The sequence below is a fragment of the Camellia sinensis genome, chromosome 7, assembly GCF_055761805.1.
Source record: "Camellia sinensis isolate YWXY chromosome 7, ASM5576180v1, whole genome shotgun sequence".
NCBI classification, from domain to species: Eukaryota; Viridiplantae; Streptophyta; class Magnoliopsida; order Ericales; family Theaceae; genus Camellia; species Camellia sinensis.
Window position 1 is genome coordinate 109349380 of NC_138967.1, and position 12086 is coordinate 109361465.

Below are 12086 nucleotides of genomic sequence, written 5' to 3' on the forward strand. Positions count from 1 at the left end.
CCCGTCGAAACGGTCGATATATGGCATTTTGAACCTGTCCGGGAGCCACACGGCAGACTCGGTGTACCCATCCTCAATGTCGGGAATGGAATTAAGGCCCTGTGCCTTTTTGAACTGCTTCTCAAGGTTCGCAATTTTCACTGTGGTCAGATCAAGGTCATTAGCATCAAGGGGATAACGCCTCTCATTAGGCTGCACCAGGGGTCAGAAAACTTGGGCTTGAGCCAGCCCTTCTCGAGGATCTGGACCCTGCAAATCTTCAACTGGCGGAATTAGGTCAAAGTTCGGCTGGGGTCCCAAAGCTAGATGTGAGGCAGATGCCCCAGATGGGCGCTGCGTTTCAATACTGGTCTCAGCCTGCATGGCAGTTCCCTGATTTAGCGCTGCTATCACGGCCGCAAATTCTTCCGAACCTTGTGCCATCACGGTCTGCTGAGTCTGAACAAAGGTGATGTGACTGGCGACTGACGGATTAGATGAACAGATGAGCCCTTACCGGCTTTTCTTTACCTTGCCTCAGCGAAAGAACACTGGTTACCCTTGAATTGAATTTCTGACCTAACAAAGTCTATCGGCACTAGTCCAATGTACCCGGGGGATATCGAAGCCTTCTGAAGCTATGGTTCCAAGACTACCTAGCAAAAGAGAAAACAGACAGCACCTCAGCCTGATTTCACGATAACCCACATGAGCAAAGCTGAGTGAGTGTACCCACAGGTAAAGCTGACTCCCAAATACTGATAGTAATGCCCGCAGGCCTGATGCCCAGACTTGCAAACTGATACATGCATTCCTGTAGAGACGCACTCTAAAAGCACATAGCAGACAAGTGAGAGCCAAAACACCCCTATGTTGGGGTAGGGTTTCCCTGTCCTATTTTGTTAGGAGCTAGGGTTTCACTACGCACGCAGCGGTTTCAAACAACCTATAAACGGGTAAGCAACCTGTCCTAGTTTGGAATGGTCACTATGGATCCTAATATGCACTAGGTCGAATGGTCAAAAAAGGGTGCCCCGGTAAAACCGGGGTTTGTGTTCCCATACTGGCAGAGCCCACAACCGGTCAGCCTTATGGTCATGCCTTGACAAGACAAGCCTCTGGCAAACCGTTCAGGAATAGCAGATGGCAAACACGGTGTCCTAGGCGCACCAATGCAAATGCAATGCAAAGAGACACATAAGTGTAGTCAAAAACAAATATCAAGAGTTCGAGTCAAGTTCTCTAAATCCCCAGCAGAGTCGCCAGAAACTGTAGACGTCCCCGAACACCCCGGGAGGAACGAGCTCCCGTTCCGTTCATTTTGGGGTCACTACAGCTCAGGACTCTCAAATTTGTCACAGTTCTAAATCTGAACCAAAGAATCCAAATCTGGCAAATCGTTTTGAGAACACAGATTTTTTTGAAAGAAGTGCCAAACATGGACTGCTTTGCCAGATACAGAGTCGCCACCTAAATATTTTATTTTTGGAGAAATTTAGGAAACCCTGACTCGGTGCCAAAGGCCACGTGTCCGTCATCACCAAAGTTGCCTCAGCTCGGGAACTTGGGTACGATTGGGGAAGGTCACTTCATGAGCACCCCCGCTCACCCGGTCAGAGACCGGCCTCTACTAACCATGATATCTATTTTTCAAAACATTGTATGTTCTTATTCTGGTTATTAGCCTAGGTTACTATGTGATGCCCACAGCATACAAGTATAGACTGGATCGCCCGAATTGGAAGAAAACATTTCATGTTTTGTTTTTGAAAGATGGTTTGCTACTCGCAAGTAGGCTTAAAATGCAGATTTTGCAACCCGCAGGTGGGCTTTAGAAAAGATGGTTTTGCCACTATCTGGTGGGCTTAAAACAAACATTTGATGATTTATTCCAATCCAAGTAACCCAACCTTCACCCACAGGCATTCAGGCAGTTATATCACATAAGCATATAGCCTTATGGTAAGCATGCTATTCATGGCAGTCACTCACACGCATGCAAGGGTGCTAAAGCATAAAACTCACCGAGTACTCCAAGCCAAAATAAAACTCGTTAGAAATTATGCATGAATCCTAAGTATAAAAGAAATGCCTAATGCAACACATGCAAGATGCAACTATAGCAGGCTCGGCTATTCTAAACATGGCATATGGAATGCTACAGCTAACATGTATTCAACTTGGAAATTGAAATACAAATGCAGTTAGTATGATGCGCCGAGCCCGGTGCATGCAAAACAGATGAATGATGCAAACATGCTGTCATACTGTATGCTAATTGAAATATGCCTTAATCTAACCATCATAAGCAGGTAAATAAAAGGGAAGAAAGACGTGGGGTTGGAAGACATACATCACACTCACCCACACTTATTACAACATTGCCCTCGCGCAGAGGGTCCGAATAAATAGTACAGTCTCGAATAAAAGAATATTACAGTCCAAATAATACAGTCCAAATAATATACAAATTCCTAATTAATTAATCAAATTAACTAAGAAAGCTGTAAAACTAGCATGCAAGCCAGGGACTGCCTTGCTTCTGATGAATGATGTATGTTTGGGCTGCCTTGCGCGGAAATCCACTGGGATGCCCCAATTAGCCTCTGCTTACACCTTTTCTTGAAATGCGCGCCAAACTCCAAAAAGTTGCCGATTCTTCATTTTACTGCAACAGAGACCAGGAAAGGGGCATGGCAATGTATTTTCACAGATATATGCATGCCTCGATCCTCGTGCCACCAATCACGCATATCGATGCATGATGGCAGAGGTGTCGAAATGTGCAACTCAATATAGAATGAATGCACGTATAAACACAACAAGAACCTAACTCCATCATGGATGATCCGGAGTGTCGGTGACTAGGAAATTGAGACACGTTCCGTCACTCAGAGTACGAAACGCACCTCGTTTCCCGTGCCCGGGCTAACTCCTATCCCGAACACGATGCAATATGCATGATATGCATGAATGCAACTAAGATACAGCCTAGCATGCACAATGCTATGAAAATGAGACATCTCAAAATGCGTGCACACGGACACGCAAACTGAGGAAAATGACTGAATGTGATCTAAGATACAACCTAGTATGCACTATGCTGTAAAAATGAGATGCCTCAAAATGCGTGCACACGGGCACGCAAACCGAGAAAATGACAAACGCAATGCAAACGACATGGAAATATGATATGGGCTTACACTAACATGAGAGAGCCTCAGCCACACTCACATAAGAGGCCGATGGATCAAAATGAAGTGCCTCGAAACGCGTGCACACGGGCACACAAATCGAGGCAATGGCATATACAATGCAATATGGCTAAAATGGCATATAGAATGCAACATGGACTTATCCTAACATGAGAGAGCCTCAGCCACACTCACATAAGAGACTGATGGATGAAAATGAAGTGCCTCGAAACGCGTGCACACGGGCACGCAAATCGAGGCAATGGCATATGCAATGCAATATGGCTAAAATGGCATATAGAATGCAACATGGACTTATCCTAACATGAGAGAGCCTCAGCCACACTCACATAAGAGGCCGATGGATGAAAATGAAGTGCCTCGAAACGCGTGCACACGGGCACGCAAATCGAGGCAATGGCATATGCAATGCAATAGCATGGAAAATGATATGCAAACATGCTAATGGAATTTCAGCACTGAAATGTGGGGGAAAACATCCCCGAAATGAGGCGAAAGTGCACCCGATGCATGGAATAGTCCCGAAACATGGATTTTGGCACCCGAAATGGCCTATAGCTATACCAAACATGCACAATATGGACACGCAATGAATAGACAGTAGCAAGGAAGCCCCAAAATAAGCATTTTTACAGTTCAAAGCATGGCCAAATAGCAAACATAAATAGGGCAAAACTAGTATGCAAAAATGGCCCTAAATATGAGGTTATGAAGCAACTCACAGCTGCTGACCCCAAACAGGTTAGGGTCCTTCAACAACATTGAAGAGGGACCCAAAATAAGCCACTTTATAGAACTGTAAAAACCCCAAAAACAAACATAGGTATGGCTAAGCTCTTATGCAAGAATTGGACCGGAAAATGGACAAAGAAGCAAGTGGTAGATGCAAAGCCCAAAAAGAAAAATATTCTTCTATAACACTGAAGAGGGGCCAAAAATATGCACATTTACAGTTTATGGAAGCCCCAAAATCAGTATACAAACATGCTAGAAATGCAATGCAAAATGAGGCTCAAAAGTGGCTATAACATGAGGTATATAAAGCATTCACCAAACAAGAAAAGACCCTTAATAAAACATGTTAAGAAGGTCAAAATAAGGACACTTTCAGTTCTGATCATGGTCCAAAAATAGAAAAATGATAGGCTAGTGAAGCATGCAAGAATATTGACATACAAAGAGATATTGAAACAAGTGTGAGATAGGGTTCTCAAAGAGGGTTGAGCCCTTCAACAAACATGTAGAATAGCTCAAAATAGACCTAGTTTCAGTTAAGGTCGGAGCCCAAAACTATAAGCAACTTGGCTAAGAAATTGGCGCAAAAATGAGCTACAAAAGGGGGAAAGTCTACTTACCCTTGAAGACCAACACTTTTGTTGCTTCTTGGACCAGATTTGATGACTCTAAGCTGCTGGAATCCCTTCCTTTGCTGCTGGAATGGGGTGGTGATGGTAGAGCTTGAAGATGATGAAGAAATGGAGCCAAAACTTAGGAGTTTTCAAGGAAAAATGAGAGAGATGGATGGAGATATGTATGTATATGCTTGAAGCAATTTTTCTAACCCTTAAAACCAATGTTGGCAGCTGGTTATATGGACCAAGGAGAGGGGGAGCATGGTGGGAAAGGGTGGGGGAAAAGGAGCCAAGTTTTCCCCCAAAGGCTGTTTCCCTCGGATACAGATCTTTTTGGGGAAAGAAGTATACAGCTGTAAAGTGCACAACCTAGGGATTATGGCCGGCCACCTTCTGGAGCTGCAGGTGGCCGATCGGCCACCTTCCCTAGCCGGCCGGCCAAGGGTCAAAAGGCCCAAGTTGAATTAGTGGCCGGCAGCCTCACATTGGTGTCCTCCCAGGTGCCCTCAACACAACCCTGTGATTCAAAATTGGAAACAGTGAAAAAGGAGAGAGAACAAGTCATTTTTAGGAGGGGTTCAAAAGGGTCAAGCAACATTAGTGGCCGGCCACCAACTTTTAGGGTCCTCCCATGTGTGTACAACACAAATATGTGGTTAAAAGTTCAAGAAAATGGCCCAAGGGTGTTCAACATTGGCTCGGAAGTGAGAAAAACGGACGTCGGAGGGCGCCGGAGGATATATAACTGGTTGCTGAAACAATTGCTGGCCTCCCACCCTTCTACGGCCTTCCTAGTGATGAAACAGAGGTACCTGCCAAAAATGAATGAAAACCGATGCAAAACGAATGTTCGGGGGCCAAAACACGCAGTTCGGGGCCCCGGAAACTGCCTGTTAAGCACCGAAAGTGGTATTCGACCACGAAGTGGGTCTCTCAGACCTCAGTGTCCCTCAAAAATGAGTAAATAAGATGTATGCCAAAAATTAGAGCAAATGGAGATGGTTAAGCGGTCCCGAACCGAGGCACACGGCCTGACGGCTCCGAAAACCGGAAACCGGGCTCCGAAATGGACAAAATGGCCTACAGCCACAAAATGTAGCCCACGGCCATTGAGAGATGGTCTACGGGACCTCTCCCTCCCCTCAGGGAAAGAAACAGAGAAAACCGAGTCTAGTTCGCAAACCGAGGCGAGGCACAGAAGAGGGTTCGGAAATCCGGAGGCAGGGCTCACGGCCGCGACTCTGAGACTTCTGAACGAGCACGATATGCAACGTCACCGAGCGCTCAATCGGTGATGTCTGAGTCTTAAGGTCGGTCAAAAATGGGGTGTCTACACAAGCCTTTTCCAGCGGGGTGTAGCGGGTCTGTTATTCCAGCATCTTCTTGCTCAGGTAGTAGATAGCTTTTTCACTTTGTCCTCGGACTCCTGTGCAAGCATGCAGCCCATTGTAGTTTCAGTTACTGAAAGGTACAAAATCAATGGTTTCCCCGGCTCAGGTGGTGACAACACATGTGGGTTCTGTAAGTATTGCTTGATCTGTTCAAAAGCAGCTTGGCATCGGCCGTCCCATTGGAACTTCGTTCCTTTCTTCGGGAGACCAAAGAGTGGTTTACAAGTCAAGGTTAATTTAGCAATAAACCGTCTTATGAATTGCACTTTACCTAGAAAGCCTCGCACCTCCTTTTCAGTCCTCGGTGGTGGCATTTCTAAGATGGTCTTGATTTTGGAAGGGTCGACTTCGATACCTCTCTGTGTAATCAAGAACCGTAGCATTTTCCCTGCTATAACACCAAATGCACATTTCTGAGGATTCAGTCATAACCGAAATTCTCTGATCCTTTGGAAAACTTTTGCAAGGCTATGTAGTGGCCCTCTCTTTCTTTAGACTTGACAATCATGTCATCGACGTACACCTCAACCTCTTTGTGGATCATGTCGTGCAATATCGTGGTTGCAGCCCGTTGATATATAGCTCCAGCATTCTTTAACCCAAATGGCATCACCCTATAATAGTAGGTCCCCCACAGGGTGAGAACAATGCATGCCCCGCTATGAAGTCCACTAGCTCATCGATATACAGTAGAGGAAAGTCGTCCTTCGGACTGACTTTGTTCAAATCTCTGAAATCCACACATACCCGAATCTTGCCATCCTTCTTCGGCACCGGAACTATGTTGGCCAGCCAAGTTGGGTACTTAGATACCAGCAGGAACCCTGCGTCAATTTGCTTGGTGACCTCTTCTTTAATCTTGAGAGCCCAATCCGGGTGGATCCTCCTGAGTTTCTGTTTAATGGGTCGGGCCTCTAGGTCAAGAGGGATCCGGTGCTGTACAATCTGAGGATCGATTCCAGGCATGTCTTCGTAGGACCACGCGAAAACATCTTTGAAATCTTTTAATAAAGCGACTAAGCGCTCGCGCTCCTCCAAAGACAACGTGGACCTGATCTGGACCAGCCGCGGGTCCTTCTCAGTACCAACATTAACTGTAGTGATTTCATCAACCAAGGGTTTAACAAATCTCTCCTGCTCTTAATCAATTAAACGTTGTAAAACTGAAGGAATTTCTTCCTCGTCGTTTTCATCAAAATTTTGAAAGTTTTGATTAATACAATAAATCAAAGGCACGGAAAAGTACTCAGAAGCCACAGCCATTCCATTCTCATTAATCACTTCCAAATCATCTGATTCCTCTGTTACAACAGACTCGAAAGAGAAAGAAAAAGACGACCTAGACAAGACTGTGGCATCCGGGTTGTCACCCTAAGGAATACCGGACTCAGACTCAGACGAGCTGGAACCTAATTTCGACTCCACAGACTCGGAGGAATCAGATTCCGGCTCACTACCTGACCCGGTGCTGCTTGATAAAAATTCCTCCTCGTACTGCCAGATGAGGGAGGGTGTAATGGATGCATCCAAAATGTTTGAAGGTGGACTCGCAGTCATTTCATTCGTGATCATGGACACCGAGAAGTTATCCCCCAACCACTTCTGTACGATCGGAGGATCTGAAAGTAGACAAGCCAGTGCTATCCCCATTTCAATCTCGGTGTTCTCAGAATCCACTTTCCCACACTACTCAACTTTGGCTAATGGGTTTGTCTGCTCCTCGGCAACATCATCCCCGGATAACTGCAGGTCAAAGAAGATCTCAAACCCTAGCAAGCGGCGCTTCTTTGCGTTCAACCACGGCTCTGGGAAACCGCAGAATGGAAAATCCTCCCCCTCCTAAACAAAGCGTCCATTTAAGGTACCCTGGATGGGTCGGTGCATTAACTCATAAGGTTTCCCTGCCTGCTTTGCTCTGGCTCTCCCAGCCATCTCCTTGCCTTTCCTCACCCAGTCCTCTTTGGTGGGCAGATAACCCAAACCAAAGGTATGTGGGTTGTGCGACACTTCAGTCGATATAGCAATGTCCTTCCGGCAACTTTTTCCTAGTCCCATCCCAGGGACGTGCTGGAGTTTGTTCATGAGGTATACTGACTAAGCACTAACGTACAACCCTTCATCAACAACTAAGATGTTATGTACGACCCGGGCCTTAGCTAGGGCAAAACCCGATAGGAACACATCCTTCGTGCCATGCTCGATTTCCAAAACCAGTGTAGACACTTCTGGCGGCGGATGGATTGACGAATTCCCAAAAACTATAACCACCCCCTTCCCGTGAGGGTATTTCAATATCTGATGCAGTGTGGAAGCGACCACCTTCACCTGGTGCAGCCACAGCCGCCCTAGGAGTAAATTAAAGGTTGAGGGAACGTCCAAGACATGAAAGTCAATCTCGTGTTGTCCTGGACCAACCTGAGTTTGAATTTTCACAGTCCCCATCACCTCTCTGCTTGTGTTATCATATGCCCTTATCACCTGGGCTGTTGGCACAATGTCCGCAGGCTTCAACCCGAATGCATATGCCGTCCTTGACGGGCAGACGTTAATAGTGGATCCTGTGTTGACAAGAACCACCGGTATCCATTTGCTTCTACATTCCACAGAGATGTAGAGCGGTTTGTTATGATTCGCGCCCTCAGGCGATAGCTCCTTGTCGGAAAAGGTCATCATCGGGGAAGCCCCTCCCAGAAAAACCAATCCCACCAGCTGTTCAAGCGTGGTGTCTATTAAGAGTTTGGCCTTGCCCATTGCCGACAGGACAGCTTGTCTATGAACACGTGAAGCCATAAGCAGTCCCCAGATGGAGATGTCTACTTGTATCTTTTTCAACTGCTTCAACACGGCCTCTTCTTCAAGTAGCTTCTCTTTCTGCTTCCCTGACTCCTTTTCCTTCCCGGACGCCTCTAGTTGATCTAGGTGCGGGGGCTTGAAATACCGTCCACTCCTAGTCATATGGTCAACTTCACTAATATACCAGGTATCATCCGGTTGATTGCTCCCCCAGTCCTCATCAGTGTGGGTGAGACATAGGTCATCGTCTTCCCACCACATTCCATCGGCAGACGACAGACATCTATCCGGCTCCGTTACAACCGTCCTTGTACGCAAAGCACCTTTCGTCCCTGTGCTCGCAACATGCTCTGTTCTTGTGCACACAGCACGTTCAGCCCCCACAGGAGCTTTGGCCTTTCTGGCTCTCTTAGAATTTCGATCCCTTCCCCTTCAAAATGTTCCAGTGCAGTCTGCTTTTCAACCTTTCTTGTATTCAAGATGCCCAAATCCCAAGCGAAATTCTTAGCACCGGTGCTCTCCGGCGAAGCATGCTGATTTTCGGCCCTTTCGGCCACGACTGATGTCCTTGTCTCCGACAGGCCCTGTTCAGGCTGAGATTCTTCAACAACATCTGGTTGGTCATCAAGTCACCCTGTAACCTCTACTGACCCATCAAAATCAAACTAGTTGACTATCGTGTCTGCTGGATCTTGTTCATTGAAAAACTGAATGTTAGCAATGTCTTCTTCCAAATCTGCTAAGTCATCTAGCCTCTGATTATGTCCATCTTCTCGTACTACGCAAATCTCTGCCCCCGTTAGCAATTCAACATTCGGCCTAACCCGGCCCACTAACGTAATGTAGCCACCCGGATTGTATACCTCCTCAGCAAAGCTCCCAAATTCCTCAGACGCTGAATCACTAGTCCCACTTTCCTTAGAAGTCATCCCGGTTCTATCTTCGATAGTGACCATCATTGGTTCAGGTTGGGTTCGGGAGATGTCCAACATGCACAAGTCAGTGCTGTCAGGAATGAACACCTCTACCCGGATTGTATACCTCCTTAGCAAAGCTCCCAAATTCCTCAGACGCTGAATCACTAGTCCCACTTTCCTTAGAAGTCATCCCGGTTCTATCTTCGATAGTGACCATCATTGGTTCAGGTTGGGTTCGGGAGATGTCCAACATGCACAAGTCAGTGCTGTCAGGAATGAACACCTCTGGCTTGGGTAGGTGAGACGGGGTCATGTATATGCTAGGGTCGTATGACACAACCCCAGTTTGGATTAAGTTAACGCGTTTGGGAGGTGGAGCTTGGTTGTGTGGTGTGAGAGGGTCAGTTGTGACATTCGGTTTCTCTGAAGGCACGATCACCTTGTTGTCAACGAGATCCTGAAGCTCATGACGCAATCTATAGCACTGGTCGGTGTCATGACCATGCTATTGGTGAAACGCGCAGTATTTAGCTGGGTTGTGGGAGGGGGGAAATTTTTCTGGCAATGGCCGCGGCTCTAGGGCTTCAAATGCCCTTTCCTGATCAAAACCCCTAAAGCCTTGGACAAAGGCATGTATAGTGGGGTGAAGGTTCTTTGGCCTCGAGGTGGGTACTTGGTTGTTTGTGAGTTACGAAGGACGTGCCAATGAATGGTGTAGCTGCAAGGGTTTTTGGGGTGGTGGTGGTGACCATGCTCACATCTAAAGCTCTAGCAACTGCAGCACTGCTTGTGCCTGCATTCGTACTGCGGTTGAAAGTTCTCCTGGGCTACTCTCTATCACTGTCGATCAGACCCTATTTCAAGGCGTCCTCGATTTGCACCCCAATCTCATGTAGATCTCCAAAAGTGGGGAGATGGAGGACAATCATCTTTTGCATGAGCTTGGGCTGGAGGTTGCGCACAACCATCCGTATTTGATCTTTGTCAGTTGGCCTAATGGTCATCATCGAGGCCTTGGCCCTCCAGCGAGTTACGAAGTCAGAAAAGCTCTCCTTCGGCTCTTGTCTAGTCGTCTCAAGATCACAAGTTGTGATCTCGATCTGTGTGTTGTAGGAGTATTGAGTTACGAAGGCCTCGGCCATCTCCTCACAGTTCCTCTTGACGAAATCTTCCAATTTTGCATACCAAATGGCCGATACACCCGACAAGGTCTGGCCGAACAAAGAAAGCTTCTGTAATCTGGTGAGGCCTATTAGCCTTGGTATGTTCGAAAACAGACGCAAATGCACCATGGGATCCCCAGATCTGCCAAAGCGGTCAATATATGGCATCTTAAACCGGTCCGGTAAAGTTACGGCCGCATCGGTATACCCTTCCTCAATGTCCGGAATGGACTTCAGACCTTGAGATTTCTTGAACAGCTTTTCAAGCTTGCTCACTTTTAATGCCGTGGGGTCCACCTCGAACTCAAAAGGAGAATCCGGTAGATTGATAGGCATGGGTGCCTTGGATAGTTGAGGTTGAATCGGGGGCGGAGGTGGCCCCGTTGGGATGTCTATATCCTCCTGGACATTCTGGACATTTGCCGTCTCCCCGAGTATTGGGACTCTTGGTAGGGGAGGAGCATGGTGTGAAGCAGATACTCCGATTTGCTGTTGTAGCCTGGCAATTAACTCTGCCTGTTGAGCCATGACCTCAGCCTGTTGTTTGGCAAATTCTGCTTGACAAACAGCGTCCTGCTGCATAGTTTTCATACTTTCTTGGAGTTGACGCATCATTTCTTCCATTCCTGCTATACTGCCCTGATCTAACTGAACTGCCGGTATATCTGCCTCTGCAATAGACTCAGAAATCTCAACCTGACTGCTCAAGGACCACTGATCTGGAAACCGCGGTACCGATACACTATGCCTCACTGACCTCCGTCTAACAACCGGGGGTAAAGAGTAGAACACCGGTTGTCCGTCTATCAGATCCTCAGATCGATGGAGTTTGCGACCTCTAGTCCAGAGTGCTTAGGGAATATCTGCTTGGTCGGAAGCAATTGTGCTAAACTACCTAGCAAAAAGATAAATAAAGCATAATAAGGAAATAAACAACCAGAAAAACGGACAACATAACGGCTTAAATAAACACAACACACAGTTGGCATTTGTAAGCTGAATATACTGTTCTCAACTACTGATCATTGTTTCCAAACCAATACCCCAAATCTTAATCTGATACCTGCGGATATAACTGATTCTCAAAACACTGATGCCCTCAGGCCTGATGCCCAGACTTGCAAACTGATACATGCATTCCTGTAGAGACGCACTCTAAAAGCACATAGCAAGTAATTGAGAGCCAAAACACCCCTATGGAGGGGTAGGGTTTCCCTGTCCTAGTTTTGTCAAGAACTAGGGTTTCACTACGCACACAGCGGTTTCAAACAACCTA